The following is a 17,679-nucleotide window of genomic DNA, read 5'->3' as shown; positions in this document are numbered from 1 at the left end:
CGCAGCACAGGCTGCCAGATCAATAGTGGGATCTCTCTGTGATATCAAGCCCACAGAAGAACTTCAGAGAAGGGAAGACAGCAGTAAAATATTTTCAATGGAAAGGAAGGAAGAGAATAAGATGTTTTTCTCTTCTGTGTCTCGGCTTCGTAAGAGGTTGTATCTTTATAAAATGCATTCATGAGGTGAAGTTCATAGACGTGATAGTTGATAGTTTGAGGATGCCTGTGGTATGTCCACATAGTGGTGGATCTGTGTGTTGATTTATTTAGGAGGGATTTCGGAATTAGAGTCTTCTTGGCTTCTTGGCCAGTGGTGAAGGGGGCTGGATGAAAGCAACATGAGGACAGTGAGAAATCCAAGAAGCACGGAAAAACAGTGGAGGTGAGGAAGTCAACAGAGTGAGAGGAAAGAGGAGAGGCCCACCAGATGACACTGGAGTGAAAAATATGGCAGTGGCGGGGAGAGAAGGGAAGAGATGCATCTGCTACATATTATCAGGAGTCCCACCCCTGCAGGTAGTGCAGCTGAAAGGCTTGGTAGACAAGACGAGAGGCATGTGTGTATTTGCATGTGTCTGCATCAGCACACTTTTTGTGTGTGTGGGAGCATAATTGATCAGATGATCAAAGCATGATTCTCTCTCCAGGCCTGCAGAGAGAGAGAGACAGTACAAGTACTCAAATATTTGATCATTAGCAGTCAGTGCTTTGGGGTTTCTATCAAACCTGTGTGAACACTACTGTCAGGGCTGTGACATTTGCCTGGATTTTGAGTCTGCTGCTCCTGCTTTGTCTGCTAAGCCATCATTTGTCATTTTAACTACAGGATCTTCTGATGCTGCTGCCAGAAATCAATCACTTGTTCATTGCAAGAGAATTGCTGCCAATAAAAACCAACGAGAGGAACCTGTTCTTCCAAAGCTTCGAGGATGAGTGGAGACACAAAGCAGGAAGCTGCATTCAGCTAACCAAAATGAAAGTACTGCAAAATACTACTACTTTATATACATACAGTTGCATTTAATATTTAGTTTAGCTGAACCGATCACAAACTGTTGGACCACAGTAGAGGCTTTTGCTCCTGTGTGTACATCCACAGTGGCCCTCTGCTGTTTGTTGTGCATACAGCAACGCCAGCACCACACAGTCACATAACTGTTCCACCAGCAGAGCCAAGTTTTTAAATCCAGGATTCAGTTGCACTAAACACCCTAAGTTTTCTCCTTAAGTATGACACTTAAGACTTAATTTTTCCTAAACTGAGGGACTTACTTGAAGGTGTTACACGGAATCCCTGAAAGGTTTCCTTAGTTAAGTACAGTGGTAAAATAGTACAAATAAGTACAGTTTCGATGATAACCATTTGTTTGCTTATGCTCAAGCTTGTCATACATTAAGTCTGTTATGCAATGGTTTAACTAACTTTAAGGGATTCCTTAAGTATAAGACCAAGATAAGGAGAAAACCTTAAATACTTCAGTGAACATTATAAGGAAACCTGAGGGTGAGGACGTTTGTTGTGCAACTGATTTTGTTTTAACAAAGCCTTAACATGAACTTATAGGAAAATCTTACCTGAAGGTGTTTTGTGCAACCGGACCCAGGACATAAAGACCTTTCCTATGTAGAGAGGAAAAAACAACAGGGATTTTGAAAATACTCCTGAAACTCCTGTCCTAAGCCCCTCCCACCAGACAACAACAGGCATATCCATCCGCTTCATACAGCAACCCAGTGCTTTGTAGAGTTGCCCTCAGCGCATTCACTCAGCCCCTCCTTGTGCCCCTCTCTCTGTTCCTTATACCACAAATAAGACAAGAATTAGTTCGCTAACCACCCCACACTCTTTTCGCCCTGCTCCCTGTTGCTGTGGACTGCTTCCCCCCAGAGGAGAGTGGGCAGCAACTCAGAGGACAGAGCTTTAGTCAGCAGCTGTAGCGGCTTGAATTCGGCCACTTGTGTAACGGCAGCAAGATAAAGTTTGCTGATCCGGCAGGGAGTCAGGGATGTCTGGTTCACCCAGGGCTGGGGTTTGCACTAGCTGGATTCAGGTTGCTGCAGCTGCTGATTGGGGGTCTGTCTCTAGAGCTGCTGCCTGGACTCCTCCTGTGGAGGTGGTCTGTAGCAGCTGGGAGTGAGGTTGAGGACACACTATGATTCAAGGTTCTGTCTAACGTCAACTACATAAACATGACCTTGAAGCCACAGCAGTGAGTTGTGTGCCATGTGAGCGCTAATCATCTGTACTTGTCTGCACCTTAGCAATTTCGTTGTATACATGGCATCCTTTTGTTCCTGTGGAATGACAATAAAGGCTTTCTATTCTATTCTATTTGGCGCCGATTAGCAAAAACCTAAGCTATTAGCAACATTGTCTCTCCATCTTTAAAACATTCCTTCATTTCATTTATTCTCCATAACTGCTTATCCTGGTAGGAGCCTATCCCAGCTGACAATGGGCAACAGGCGGGGTACACCCTGGACAGGTCACCAGACAGACAAACATTCACACTCACATTCACACCTACGGACAATTTAGAGTCACCAATTAACCTGCATGTCTTTGGACTGTGGGAGGAAGCTGGAGTACCCAGAGAAAACACAAGCTGACACGGGGAGAACATGCAAACTCCGCACAGAGGGGCTCTCACACCCTGGGTTCAAATCCTCCACCTCAGGCTTGAGCCCGGGGTGGAGGAGCCCCTCTGTGCGGAGTTTGCATGTTGGGTCGAAACCCCCACCCTGGGTTTGAACCAGGAGCCCTCTTGCTGTGAGGCGACAACACTAACCACTGCACCGTCGTGCCATCTGAAACACTTTGCAGATATTGATGTACGTTGTATTACATTTATCTAAGTCCGTCTTCCTTTTTTTAGGTTGCTTTGCAATGTCAGCAGTTGTTGCAAATGCTGGAATAGAAACTTTTCCTGCAGGATTCTTAGCCATTGAATCAAGCTTTTACCATCTAAAGGGACGTGCATGTGCATGTGCATTTGTAGAACAGCCGATAGGAACACCTGCTCTCTGAAATGACCTGTGATTGGCTTAAGTCGTCCAACATGGACTAGATTTTCTAAAGCCTGAAAACAGAGACAAGAGGAGGTACATACATATAGTGTTCTTTCAGTCCACTTGATACAATATGCTCAAAGGTTATTATGGGAAATTTGCCAAATGTTGCCAAAATGAAACTGCCTACCCCAGCTTTAACTCCAACAATAAACCCGCAATGTTAACATGCAAAGATAGATCTCTTCTTTGCAGGAGAACAAAAGTGCAGTCCAAAAGTGTTTGCTTACTCACACAATATTATAAATTGTGTACGCAGTGTATGTGCCTCGGTCTGTTTCTGTATTCTTGCACTGTGTGTGTGTGTGTGTGTGAACCTATGATGGTATGTGATTTAAACCCTCCCTCAGCCCCGGTGAGAGCGCCCTTGGCCTCCCATGGAGGTGCGCAGTATTTCATCGTGATGGGCTGGGCTAAGCATTTTCCGAGCCAATACAGCAAAGCAACACGGCGTTCTTAGAGCACGGTCGTACGCACCGTCAACACAACACGAGCCTGCAGGTGAGGCCTCATCACAGCTGAAGTCTCTTTAGCCGAAAAATACAAGTAGACAAGCAAAATGGGCTGGTGGCTGTGGGGTGTGTGTGTGTGTGTGTGTGTGTGTGTGTGTGTGTGTGTGTGTGTATCCCTATTTATAGCAAATGACTAAAGTGCTGAGGGGAGTGAACCAGGGTTGAAAGCGGGGACACAGTTTAGTGTGACACCATGTGCCAGCTAGCAGTGAGGCAGAGGTTATATATGGGTGCAGACCAGTCAGATCCTCGTCCTCTTTCTCTCCCTCTCCTTCTCCTTTTCTATATTTAGGGAGAGCTTTTGAAGTACATGAGTGTGCGGTTTAACCTTGTTTGCAGAATAGGAGGAAACCCGAATCTTATATCCTCCCTGCTGCCCTCTTTATCCCTCCGTACATGTTGAGGTTTGACTCTAAATGACAGCGCAGCCACATAAGGGGGGGCAGTAGTACTATGTAAAAGGCAGTTGTTGGTTGTTGCCTGTTTATTATGAATTATTGACCGAATGGATATTGATGAGGAACCACGTGCATGTCTGTGTGTATAAATATATACCTGCTGTGTTTAATAATTAAGTATCTGCAGTATGTGTGTGTGTTTTTACAAACTCTTTGTGTGTTTGTGTTTGGGAGTGACATCACTGCCCAGCAGAGCGGCCACTAGCAGCAGGGAGATGTAGGAAATAATATCCACACTCCTCGCTCCTTTATTTATCCCTACCGCCCCAAGGGTCTGGTTACTCTTTCATCGATGACGTAAACACACTGCTGTTATCGCTCTCCTCCTCCCTGTCCTTTTTCTTCTCCACTATTGTGTTTTTGCATGCAGGCAGCAGCTGGATGATTTCTTATGAGTCACTCTCTTTTTTTTTCTCATTTGAATTTTATGATTCACAGGGCTGGCAGTGGTTTTCTGTCTGAAGAGGCACTTTAAAGCTGTCAGGCGCTCCGTACTCTTTCTGACAATCATCCTACTTTTGCGACTGCGCTTTATATCTTCTATAATCATGCCCAGATGTAAACAAGAGAGCTAAACCAGCGCTTCTGTGAGACAATCTTGGTTCATAAGGTTCTGTTTGCCTCATGGATCAAAGAATTCAACTGATTTAAAGGTCCAGTGTGTAGGATTTAGTGGCATCTGGTGGTGAGGTTGCAGAACTGAAACTTCTCCCATGTGCCAAGCATGTAGAACTACAGTGGTGGATGTGAAATGGCCCTATCTAGAGCCAGTGTTTGATTTGTCTGTTCTGAGCGACTCTAGAGCAACATGGCAGACTCTGTGGGAGAGGACCCGCTCCGTGTGTAGCTACAAACGACTCATTCAGAGGTATCAAAAAACAACCCAATTTTTATTTTCAGGTTATTACAAACTAATGAAAACATAGTTACGAATATTACTAGGGCTGCCCCCTAATGGTCGACCATATGTTAGTCGACCAGGAAGAAAAGAAAGTCATTAGTCGGCAAGATTTCTGCACGTGGGAATTTAGTGTGAAAGGACAGATACAGGAAGTAGTCACGCCCAGCAGTCAGACAGGAGTCACGTTACAAACCAATCACAGCCGACAGATATCTTTCCCTTCTTCTGTAAATATTCAGTCTGATAATTACAGAGAAGTTGATCATGTTAGTGCAGGGCTACCCAGAGCTTTACACCTGTCCCACAGACGATAGGCCTACACACTTATAAACAGCACCTGGAAGAAGATCAGCTCTGCACTCAGGATTTCAGGTAAACAGGCTATATGGTGCTTGTTAAGGTTGCCTAGCAACCCCAGACACAACCTGCCACCGCGCTCTTGCAAGCTGGCACAGAAAAGGCACAAAAGTAGCACCCAGCGCCCGACCTCACATTTCCCACGTGATTTCAGACACGGCATGTGTACGGCCCCTAATTTCCAGGAATGGTACCTGCAGTTATTCCACAGGCTAGTTAATAACATGTCGNGTAATGTAGCACAGTGTTAATAATGTTACTGATACTATTCTTTCTCACACCTTCAACTCAAACCATTGCGTTGCCCCGCCCAAAATATATCATTTAATAATCAAATTATTATCATAAACATGCAGGTGACTAGTCGACTAATGGCCCTAAATGACGCCTATTGGTCCTCTAGGAAAATTCTAAGTTGGGGGCAGCCCTACGTATTATGTACCATTGCTGCCAATAGATAACCCTAAATCCTACACACTGGACCTTTAAGTAAAATGTGACTGAGTAAGATCTAGGACTATTTGCCTCAACCAAATGGAAAGCAACCAGACTTGAAATTCACTTTGATGACTAGGAATTGTAGGTTACTCTGTTTAGGATTTAGCCATGTATTAACCCTGCTCTTCTTTTGGGTTCGCCTCTGCTTCACTAGACTTTTGTTCTGCCATGTATTTTTTAAGCCACACTAGCAGCACTAGTCCATCAGTTGGTCAACTACTTTGTTCCAAACTAAAACGTGTCGACAACTATTGAATAACTTGCCATGAAATATGGAACTCGTACCAGTAGTTTCCCGAGGAATTTTTCCAGCAGCAGGGCTGAAGTGCTTGGGTTTTATTTTGCAACGCTGGAAGATATTCAGTGCGTCTGCTACTGACACAAGAAGGGCTTTCGATTTGTTGAAAATGTCAAATTGCGTTTAATAAATCACTTCCCCTGCTCTTTACACACGTGGGGCAGATGTAACATTTGACATCTAGTGTTTCAATCAATATTGTGACTTTAACATCGCTTGTAAAAACAACTGATGACTGTTAACAACTAGAGCACAGATAAAAACCAAAAATCCAAAAATTGTTGCAGCTGCACCCCAACTCCCTATTCAATCCTGTGTTTCCAGTGACAAAGACAAAACGAGTGAAATCCTGGAGACATACAGATGAGAAATAGATGGTATACCGACACATTCTCACTCCCAACTTGTCAAATGCCAACACTTGGTCAGTGGACCGTCAAAATATGAGGCACTAGGTAATAGGGGTGGGCGATATGGCCCTAAAATAATATCACAATATTTCAGGGTATTTTTTTGATAACGATGTTCTTGACGATATGAAAAATTAGTGGGGGAAAAAAAAAAACTAATTTAAAAAATAGAATTGCAACAAAATAAAAGACTCTGTCTCTCATTTCTTTAGTTTGTAAACAACAACAACAACAACAGTAACTCAGAGTGAGATTCAGATTCTGTATACGATATTAATACTAATACTACTAATACTAATACTAATAAAATAAAATCTACCACAAATTACACATTTAAACAGCTCCAAATACAAAAAAATGTCCCCTGGGATCTATATATATATATATACATATATATATATATATATATATCTATATATATATATATACATATATATATATATATATATATATAAATCAACAGGTGATTTCCTCTTTTAGTAAAATTTTAAATTATTGACTTGTTTTTTTCCACCTGGACCTTTATGCTCTGCCATTTCTCCTCTAATCATCACGCTGTAACCTGTGACAGGCTGTTATGCTACGACTATTGCACAATCACATATATGTCGTTTTTTTTGTCGAGCTGCAAGCGTCACTCACGCAGGTTTAATCCCTTGGCGACACCAAGGAGAGGAGAGGGAGAGACGCTGTGCTGCTGCCGGAGGAGCCGCTGAATGAGTTCCCTCTGAGCGGTAAGTCGCTAAAAGAGTCTGAGAAGTCCGGGGCTGTTCATAAAACATTCAGGACACCACAGTTTATTCCACACTGCTGAAGCTATCATGGTATTTTTATATGATATAAAAAAATAAAGCGGTATTATTGTGAATGAGATGATATGGCACGCCCTTACTAGGTACACCTCCTGCATCTGTTTTGGACATTCAGGAACAACATGTCAATTTACACGCGCTACATGCATCGTCTTTTTTTTAAAATAAACTTAAAAAAAAACATCATGATTTGGCCTAAAAAAGTACATTTGTCACTTAAAATTCAGTGCTAACATAACATCACATGGCATATGTCACCATCTTCCTCATCTTTCTGTGGGTTCGTGTCTCTGTGTGGTCATCTTGTCTCCTCCTGGTCGGCATGTGTTAATTTGACATGTGACATTTTGCAAGAGAAGGCCAGACACTTTGGGCCCTGGGCCTGAGCCCGCTGGGCCTGTTCAGTTATGCATCCACGCTTGGGGGAGGATCCCAAGACCCCCTCTTCATCTGTGTCCCACAGGGCACAGGGCCACTGGCAAGGTGTCCCTTACTTTTCCACGTTAAAGGTGACAACTATAATTAGTGTGCACATGTTGATGTAGCTTCATTAGCTACAAGCACATGTGTTTGAGCTTCAGATCAGACGGCATAATATGTTTGTCTACACCTTTAAGAGTTAGATCCTGATAATCCGCAGTGAAACGGACACAGTGAACACAGGTTATGATTTTGCTTCACATAATGTCAAACACAATTTGCCCACAGAGGGGGTGTGTGAATGTTGTTGCGTAGTAAACTAGGCCACAATAATGAAGCTGCTGACTTCCAGGTGACTCACAATGTGCCCACCAGTGCGAGGCTGCCACTTCCTGCTCACATCTGTCACGTCTGTCCTCCCTTGCACACCAGTCTCATCCCCTTTTCTCTCAAGCTCCTCTCCCTTTATTTCCCATCTCCCTGTTGTCTCTCCTCGTCCTTTATCTCCTCCAACTCTCCAGGATCAGACCTCCTTGATGCCCCCCTGCGAGGTCTCACTGGTGGGCTACATTCTAGCTTTTGATCCACAGTGTTGTATATGATGTGGCTCCACTGGGGCTCTGAGCTGAGCTGACCTTTCCCATGGGCCCTCTCATGTCACGCTCATATGAAGACTCCTGGAGAGAGGCCCGGGAAAATATTGACATCTCCTATCTTCAAAAGCGGCTGACATTTTTCTATGTGCAGGATGTGTGTGTGTGTATATGTGTGTGTGTGTAACTGATATATATTCATGCTTTCCTTGTTGTCTTGTGTTTTAAATGTGTTTTTGTCTCTGTTTATACCAGCATTTTTCTTCATTTGGGACCGAACAGAACAGCCTGCTTTCTCCTTTATCTACAAAAGTGTGTGTGTGTGCGTGTGTGTGCTTGTGTAAGAGTGTGTGCTTGTGAATACAGTGTAAATGACCTGCACAGCCCACAGATGGAGACGTCTGTTTTGATGTCATGCATAGCTGATTAATACTGATTAGTCTAGATCTCACTGAGGTGTTATCCTCCTGGGTCCTAAAGCTCTCACCTCCAACAGGTTCATCAGCTCTCTGGGCGAGAGGGCATATGGACTAATATGACGAACCTATGTAGGGCTAAATTTGTAACATAAAACATATACTTTTCTAGTTAATTAATGGCCCATGATGAGGTTCCTTGACAGATAGGTGATGGCAGTGTTGGCAGCTGGAATAGCCCCAGTTTATTTGGCCCGATTCTGGGGCATCATTGATCCCGAGTCTCAGCCAACTTGTGCAACCAGATACGGTCCGACTTATTTCTTCTGGCTGGCCAAGTTTGTGCCGATGCTGGGCCTGGTCATTATTCATAATGGCCCAGGCATGGCAGTGTTGGCTGCTAGAATCGGGCCAGTTTTTTTGGCCTGGCTCTGTGGCATCATTCACCCCAAGTCTCAGCTAATGCGGGCAACTGGTAGCAACCCTACTTATATTTGTCAGTGTGACGAGTTTAGGCTGATGCTGGACCAGGTCACTATTTATAACGGCCCAGTGATGGCAGTGTCAGCAGCCAGAATCGGGCCAGTTTATTTGGCCTGATTCTGTGGAGTCAACCGGTAGCAACCCAACTTATTTTTGTCAGTGTGATGAGTTTGTGCCGATGCTGGGCCATGTCATTCAACTGTCTAGTGATGGCAGTGTCGGTAGCCGGAGTTAGGCCAGTTTATTTAAGCCCCGTTTCCACCAAGTAGTATGGTTTCCACTGTGAAAAGTTGTGGATGGTACCAATGGAACTGTTCCGTACCGTCCCCATGTTTGGTCCCCCCTCTTTTGGGGTACCTAGCACACAGATCTGGTACTAGAAGGTGGAGCTGTGAACACTGCAGTCGGACGGCCACTCTGCTTTTGAAACTTGGGTAACCACTGTTTATACAGTGCAGAGTTTCACATATATTGGTAAACTGTAACTATAAAATTAAGGATGTTTTGCTGCATCTTGTAACAGCTGTAGACTGAGAAAAATAATTCACCATGCTGTACTTGTTATGTTGCTCATTGTATGAGTTGACAACGTGAATCCATCGGCACACCTTAAACTTTAATGTGACAACTTTGACCATTACTTTAGTTTTTGTTGTCTCTCTTGGATGACATACACTTTTAGTAATGAGTGGATCTTTAAGTGTTTAAAATATATATTAATTTTGACCATATTATGTGAACTGGACATATCCCAATCCTCACTCGGACAAAAATATAAAGCATCACAGAGCGCCGTACCCGTGGGCTCCGGCAACACTACACCCCCGAGCTTGCCTCAGAACACACCTGCTATTTTAAAAAAATCCCATAGAGAGAGAGACTCTCGCTGCAGCCTGTTCTATTTTGTTCTGAAAATGTTGGAGTGCAGCCTCGTTCTGTGGACAATAAACGAGGCGCAGACTGATAAAGAAGGAAATACAGTGAGTGCTGGACGGAGCAGTGAGTGACAACAACCCCGCCCACATGAAAGAGTACTGTTTGTGTGTCTAGGTACCCTGTCTGAAGGGTTACTTTAGGTTCCAAAGGTACCCTACTGAAAGTGGGGCTTTAGCCCGATTCTGGGGCATAACTCATCCCGAGTTTCAGCCTAGTCATGCACCCAACGTGGTCCAACTTATTTCTTCTGGCATGACAAGTTTGGGCCAATGCTGAGCCATGTCTTTTCAGCTGCATGGGTGTATGTTTCTCAGCTCTCTTGTTCACAAGGATGCAACACCCAAAGTGCTGTCAATACTTGTCACATCAACAGGAGTTCTATAAAAAAAAAAATCAATAAGCAGCGCAAAAAGCAAGTCTGTTTCATGTTCTCCAAAAAGAAGTGTGCTGTATCAAAAGCTGATGGAAATAATTCAGTGAATGTAAAGAAGTCAAATCTGTTCTTCTATTAAATGTCATGTTAAAACGTCAAAACCAGGACAAACTGAAAAGCTGCACCATGACTCACGCAGAGAATATTAATCAATGCATGTTTTGGGCCGAGCTCCTCTGTGCTAACTGTTAGACATCAGACCGTACAGGTGGTGCTGATACATAGGCATCAGACTGATTAGTCTACAGCATACTTCTAGCATAACAACCAAAGGGACCAAAGAAACCCCCTAGAAAACTCACAAAGGCAGCGCAAGGAAGTAAACAATCAATACAAAGTTACTCTGTGCATCTTTATGAAAAACATGTCAAGGAAAAAAAAATCCCCATTTAGACCATTAGGTGTTAGAGTATGCAGAAAATCAATCCAAAAAGCAATAGTCTGTCTCTGTTCTCTGTTCGTTGGAGTATATTGACCACCTCTATGCTCATAAACCTGAGGTGGCCGACTTAATGCTCATTAAAATGCTGAGCGACTGAAGATATCCTGTCTGTGTTGGCCGTGCTTTTAACAATTAGCACACTCAGGGGAGGGGCTCAGCCCAAAACGGCCATGTATTAAATAATATTTTCTGTATAAATGATGGCGTGCACACTGTTCAGTTTTCTTCTGGAGCTAATTCAGTGCCTGTGATAAAGACTATTAATTTTCTCAACTGAGTACCTGCAATTATGTTTGTTAAATAAAAGTATATCAATGCAGACAGCCTCAGTTTAAAGGCTACAAATTACAGGTCAGCAGCAAATACAAATGGTGAAAAAATGGCACAATGTTTACTGAATATAATTAAGTGTAAACATATTTTACTATTTCAGCACTCACAAGTGCTTAATATGGACCCTATGTGTTTCTGCCACAGGAAATAAAATGTGATAGATGGTCCATACTCTTCCACAAGATGTATTTCATGAGTCCCAGTTATGAGATGACTCATTAAAATGTAAATTTCTTCATTTATAATGGCATCTAATACAATGTCTGTCCTTCAGTGTGACCTCTATCATGAATCCTTTCACGACAGTAATGTTTGTGGCTGCTGATTTACTTTTTAAATTCAAATGTACGTTTGGGGGAACTGTAGTTTTAGTGATGATAATAACAGTGAGACATGAAGTCAGGCAACATGTTGATTCTTGTTTTACCTAACTGTCCTCTGTTATTTGCAGCCCAGTGGGGGTGTTTAATCAATCAAAAGGGTTCATGCTGATAAGTGCGGGAGAGGATGGACAGTCATTTTGTGTTCAGACCTCTGCAAATGATGTCTGCCCCAAGAAAATGTATCCATGTCCTTGGCAGACCACAGAGAGATAAGCAGACCTGAGGACTGATGCTGCGAGGTTAGCTGTTACTATGAAGTCAAGGTAACTGGAAGACATAAAAAAGATAACTGAGTGCTCGTAAATTGTGAAGAGAACAGTGCCTAATAAATTTTATACTATCTGTTTTCATATAAAAAAGTTTATTGTGATTGTATTATGATTTGGAAATCACTTTCCAGGGGTCATTTTGTGCAGCTTATGCGTAGATGTATGTACGTTTTTGTGTGTGTGCTCACAATGTGTTACCTAATTGAATTCTCAATGTGAAATATGTTTTTTGTTTTTTTTTTAAATCAGATCTATCTAAAGATGACTTCTTTTTTTTTTTCTTAATTATATAGCATGTGCTTTTCAAGACTTACACGGCAAACAAACATTTAAAGTGCTTTGCAAAAATCATATCAAAGGTAGTGTGTGGGATTTAGTGGCATCTAGTGGTGAGATTGCAGATTGCAAGCAACTAAAACTTAGGTGTGCCAAGCGTGTAGGAGAACTGTGGCTGACGTGAAAAACAGAGAGGCCCTACAGTGTTGGGTTTGTCCATTCTTGGCTACTATAGAAACAACATGGCGGACACTGTGGAAAAAGACCGTTTCGGTATGTAGATATAAACGGCTCAATATTGGACAGAAATCAGGGAAGTGATAGACAGCAATTATTACCTGGCCGAACACCACAGCTACTCTCTCAACAAAATGATAAGTATCTTTTTAGAACTTTAAACAGACAACAAAAAATTGGTTGAAACTGGAGGCACCACAACAAAGCAAATGGGAGGATTCAATTGACAAGATCGATAAAACGGAGATGATAAACCACAGCATTAGCAATGTAGCTAAACTACAGTATTTGATCCAACGTGGAAGAGAAAGCAGAAAACACGCATCATACAAAAGTTAAAAGGTAAGGGGAAATAAGGGGAAGAAGGACGAGGATAAGGGACGAAAGAAAAGAGGGGAAAAAGAGAAAAAAGAAATAAAGTCTTTTTTCCCCTGGTGTTAATCTAATTTAATCTTTTTTTTTTTTACTAATTTAATTTTTTATTTTATTTTAATTAATTTATTTCATTTTTATTTCATTTTATTTTATTTAAGAATTTTAGTTATTTAACCACTCTGTTATTTTTTGCCGAAATCCATGTATGTTTTTCCGGTAATGCATTTATGTATGTATTAATATTTATATTACTATCATACCTATTTCATTATTATTTTGTGTGTTTGTTTTGCTTGTTTTTGTTATTTGAGATGTTGGGATCATGGTGTGGGGTTGGAGGGACATACAGTAGCTATTGTAAAGATTGACACTTTCTTTTTCTTTTGTTTCTATGATAAGTAAGCCAACTACTGTAAGAGACTATAATTTTGACAAATAAAGAGTATGAAAAAAAGATCTAAACAGCTCATTCTAAGGTAAATTATAAACTAATGAAAACACATTAATGGGTTGCAGGTCCATTCTGAATGGACCGTGAGTGACTCACGAATGTGTCCAGTTTGTAATACAACACACTTTATTTTGAAGTACAGTGAATTTCTGGCACAAAGCTAACAACTAACTAACAGCTACTTACAGTAACAGAGACAGCAAGCTAGCTCGACGACATGGCCAAACACAAATATGATGCTGAATGTGTTAAACTGTGTGGGCCTTGAACTAACAAGTAAGGAGAAATCTGGTATCCATCGCTGGACCAGTCGGGAACCACTGGGTTAAAGTGATTTGCCGTGCCCGCGCCATTGACTCCAACAGAACTGGCACCAAAGTCTGGCTCCTTGAAAACTGTCACTGTTGTTATGACCGGTTCCAATTTTCCTTGGCAGCTTTCAGGAAGTGGCGTGGTAATTACAGCTCAGTGCACCCGAAAAAATACATACTACTGTTTAAGTACACAAAAGCATGTTGAACTATAGTACACATATTGGGTATGCAGTGCATAGTATGTTATTTCAGATGCAGCGCAGAACTTTTTCTTGGCCGGGAAGCGTAACTTCCTGAAATTTCCACAGGTTGCCTGGAAACTGGTCCTGTTTTGAGTAACAGACCTAAAGTGGGGCCATGGTGTTCATGGTCACAGGAAGATGTCATTCATAGGACTGTTTGTTTAGGAGGTGAGCGGCACCTTGATTAGTACAGACCATTGACCATTGCACAGGGAAGTTGCTCTATAGCTATCTGCTAGTCTGCATGAACTCTGCAATGGCTGAGAAAACTTGATTATACTGTTTTCATTTGAGATGCCTCGGGACCAAATGGAAAAGAAAGCGGGAGAAAGCACACAGTGAAGAGAAATCCACATTTCAGTGTATCCTCTGTAGTGTTAGAGAGAGATTATACTGTATTTCAATGAAACTGCCTCAAACAGAACATTGCTGACTACATATTTTACAGGAAAAAAAATTAAGACAGGATCATATTTCATCGAAAAAGCAATTCAACAGAGTGTATGCACTGTAAAAAGATGATGAACTGAATAAATTGTCAAAGGTAGCTCCATCACACCTTCTCCTGGCTTCCATAAATAACACATGGAATTGGAAATGAAGGTGTGCTTATCCTCTCGCATGTACACTTGGATGTGGATGGCAATGTATATTTACATTGCTCCGACACACACCTATAAATAAACACCACACGGATGCATGAGCAAATGTTTTGCTGTCGTGCACTCTTGATGTGATTACCGAGCATCTTTGGGTGCAGTGGCAGGCTTGTGGTGAGACACAGTCATAAATCTCTGATGGGGAGACAGACAGCCCGACAGATGGGAGCAGAGAGACTGAGTCTGCAATTCATTTACTGTAAGAGCACCGCATGTCTTTGGTGCTGGGACGATTTGTCATTCTCACTTAGTACAACTTAGCAAAGTCAATGCTGAATGTAAATACGAACATAGATTACACTATGGTACATACTGTACAGACGGGAACTCTAAGGGTGCTGTCAGACCTAGAGTTCACTTGCTTTGGTTTGAATCAGGGACTAATTATGTTTCAAAGTTGCGTAATTGCCTCCAGTTGGTTCCTGTTCTCACGGCAGCATTTACAAGCAGACCAGATAAAATATATTGTGAGAGAAAGCTGCTCTTGATTGGTCAGAATTTCCATGTGGGAAAAATGCAGGAAGTAAACAAAGCGTTGAAGAAGAGTACACTTGCAAGATAAATGTGACACTTTCTAATGTCACAATGGAGGGACAACTACGCAGGTTGATTTTAGCGCTGCTCATCGTGGACTATATTGCTGTCATTGTTCATTTTAGTCAAACCATACAGTTTGAAAACGAGGCGCGGCTCCAACTAGAAAACAATGTTTTGATGCATTGGATGTGCTGAATGTGCATATTAAGGCAGTACAGGAGGAGGTGCACATTAATAATCCTCCAGGACTGTAACATGCTCATGTTTAACTCAAACAATGTGTCATGTGACTGCAGTTGGTTCGGATCGAACCAACGGATCGGTTCAGAACAAGTTCTCACTACAAATGAACCGCACCAGAGTTCGTTTGTAGCCGGACCAAGATCACCTCTTCAAGAAGGTCCCGGTCCGGTTGTTTTGGTGTGACAAGTGCGACAGGTGCTCCGTCCCCACCGAGCCCTGTTTCTGTCCTCATGGTGTGCCCATGTCGGACAGTGGGTCACTGCTGCTGCTTGCAGTATGTGCTTATGCCCCTCCCACAAACACATTCTCATTGACTGATTAATAGGTGCTGGTTATTTATACTATTCAGTCAGGAACACTTTAGTTACAGAAAAACTACTTCCATTTGCAGTACTATATTTGGCAGTATGGTTCTGTTCTGGGGCCTCTATGCCTTTCCTCGAGCCTACGCAGAAAGCCTCTTCCACAGGCCTACGTGGAAATCATAGGGTGGAGAGAGCATACCTCTCCGCCCTTCTACGTACCTGCGTGGAAAGCCATAAGGCAGAGAGAGCACACCTCTCTGCCCTTCCACGTGCAAACAAGGAAAGCCTGAGGCAGAGAGAGCACACCTCCCTGCCCTTCCATGTGCCTACATGGAAAGCCTAAAGCAGGGAGAGCAGCAGCAAAGACCCCCGGGAACAGAACAGAGCAACATCAATGACAAACAGAAATGACATTGATATGTCAGACAGAGCATGAAAAGGAGGAGCTGGGTTGGAGGCAGGTTGCAAAGCAGCTTGCAGAGGAAGCAGCAACAGTAGGCAGGCCAGAGCAGTTTAAATAGGGCACCCTGAATGAGATACGCCAATTGGTTGCATAGAAAGGAATCATGTGATCTATCGGCTGACTCCCTTCCATCAGTCAGCTGCTCCATCAGTTGATTGGGCTGTTTGAGATCAGCTGATGTAGCTGGGATGTGAGCTGAGCTTGATATCCCACCTGAACAAACGCTATGCTCAATTTGTAGCATTTTATCATGACATCTGATGCTCGTTTTGTTTCTGTTTTTGACCTGTACATCACTACAGACGCAACTGTAGCCAGTATCTCACTATCACTGTCCTCATTCATATTTTAAGAAGCTACAAATTATATTCAGCCACAAAATAAGGCTGAAAAGCTGGAAATCAGAACTGAAGTACAGAGAGATGATACACGGTCTCATCAAGTTACATTGGTGTGAACCGGCAGGTTTTTTTAGAACAATTCCCACTTGTCTACCCGGAAGTGACAGTTTTTGTTAGCATGACATCACCGTGATTCGGCCTATTTGTTGTTTCACAGCAGGTCATGTGTCAGACTATTTCTTGGCCAGCACCACTAACTCGAGTAGCTGGAGTCACCGCTGGTTGCCCGGCAACTGGTCACATCAAAGACATAGATAGAAATAACAGATTTTGTTACCTTTGGACCGAGTCAGACAAGCTGTTCCCAAAAGTTTCCAGTCTTTGTTATGTTAAGTTAGCCAGCTGCTGACTCCAGCTAAAGATTCACACATGTCAGTGGCATCAATTTCGGTACACGTCATTTGCAAAGTGCACAGAGAATAAAAATGCAATCTAGGTTATTTTAACTCAGATGGAGGGATCTGTGAAATCAGGTAAATCGAAACTCTGTAGGCGGTCACTGACTGTGATCCCAAACACATATACAGATAAACCACCCAGCCGCAGTATCTGGATTCATCTGCCCTTCACTGATGCCTGCTGATGATTCTTTTTGCCCCTTTTTCTCCTCCTAACGCCTGCACCTCCTCTGCCTCCTGAGTGAGTTTCTGTGTTTTTGCTGCGAGTGAGCCGAGAAAACTGTCAAAGATGTGTTCCCATGACAACCTCCATCCAGCATTAGCAATATGAAGTGTCAGGGAATATCCAAGTGTGTGTGTGTGTGTGTAAAAGAAAGAGAGAAATAGACAGCTGATGTGGGTGGAAGTGATTTTAAATGAAGCATCGAGAAACTTGGACACAAATGTGAAGTATATGTGGGTTAAAGGTGACGGTCGATATGGCCACGGGTAGAGTTTTCTCAGCCAGTTAGTAAACAGAAACGAACACAAATATGTCTTCATATGGATTTTTTCTTCACATTCAACTTTCTGGACCGTTTTGAGATAGACCCTGTGAGCTGTTAAGAAGTTGTAGCAGGCTGAGATCCCAGTGGACACATCGTGCTAAATGGGTTTGTGTTGTTATTTGCGTCACGTCCTGCTCGGCGGTGAAGGACTTCCAAAAGTGTTGCCATGCTACAAGAATTTCCTCTATGAAAACATAATGGAAGT

General features: G+C 42.6%; 1 long non-coding RNA gene across 1 annotated transcript in view; it reads right to left on the bottom strand.

Annotated features, from left to right (window-relative positions):
- Positions 1–1,577: 1,577 nt before the first annotated feature.
- The window catches only part of LOC126405051 (uncharacterized), a 172,823-nt gene continuing 156,721 nt past the window's right edge, over positions 1,578–17,679 (bottom strand). Inside the window, exon 3 of the long non-coding RNA XR_007571552.1 lies at positions 1,578–1,622. This is a non-coding gene — a long non-coding RNA (uncharacterized LOC126405051). The remainder of the gene's footprint in view (positions 1,623–17,679) is intronic.

The sequence above is a fragment of the Epinephelus moara genome, chromosome 18 (assembly GCF_006386435.1).
Source record: "Epinephelus moara isolate mb chromosome 18, YSFRI_EMoa_1.0, whole genome shotgun sequence".
NCBI classification, from domain to species: Eukaryota; Metazoa; Chordata; class Actinopteri; order Perciformes; family Serranidae; genus Epinephelus; species Epinephelus moara.
This window is presented reverse-complemented; position numbering and strand designations above follow the sequence as displayed.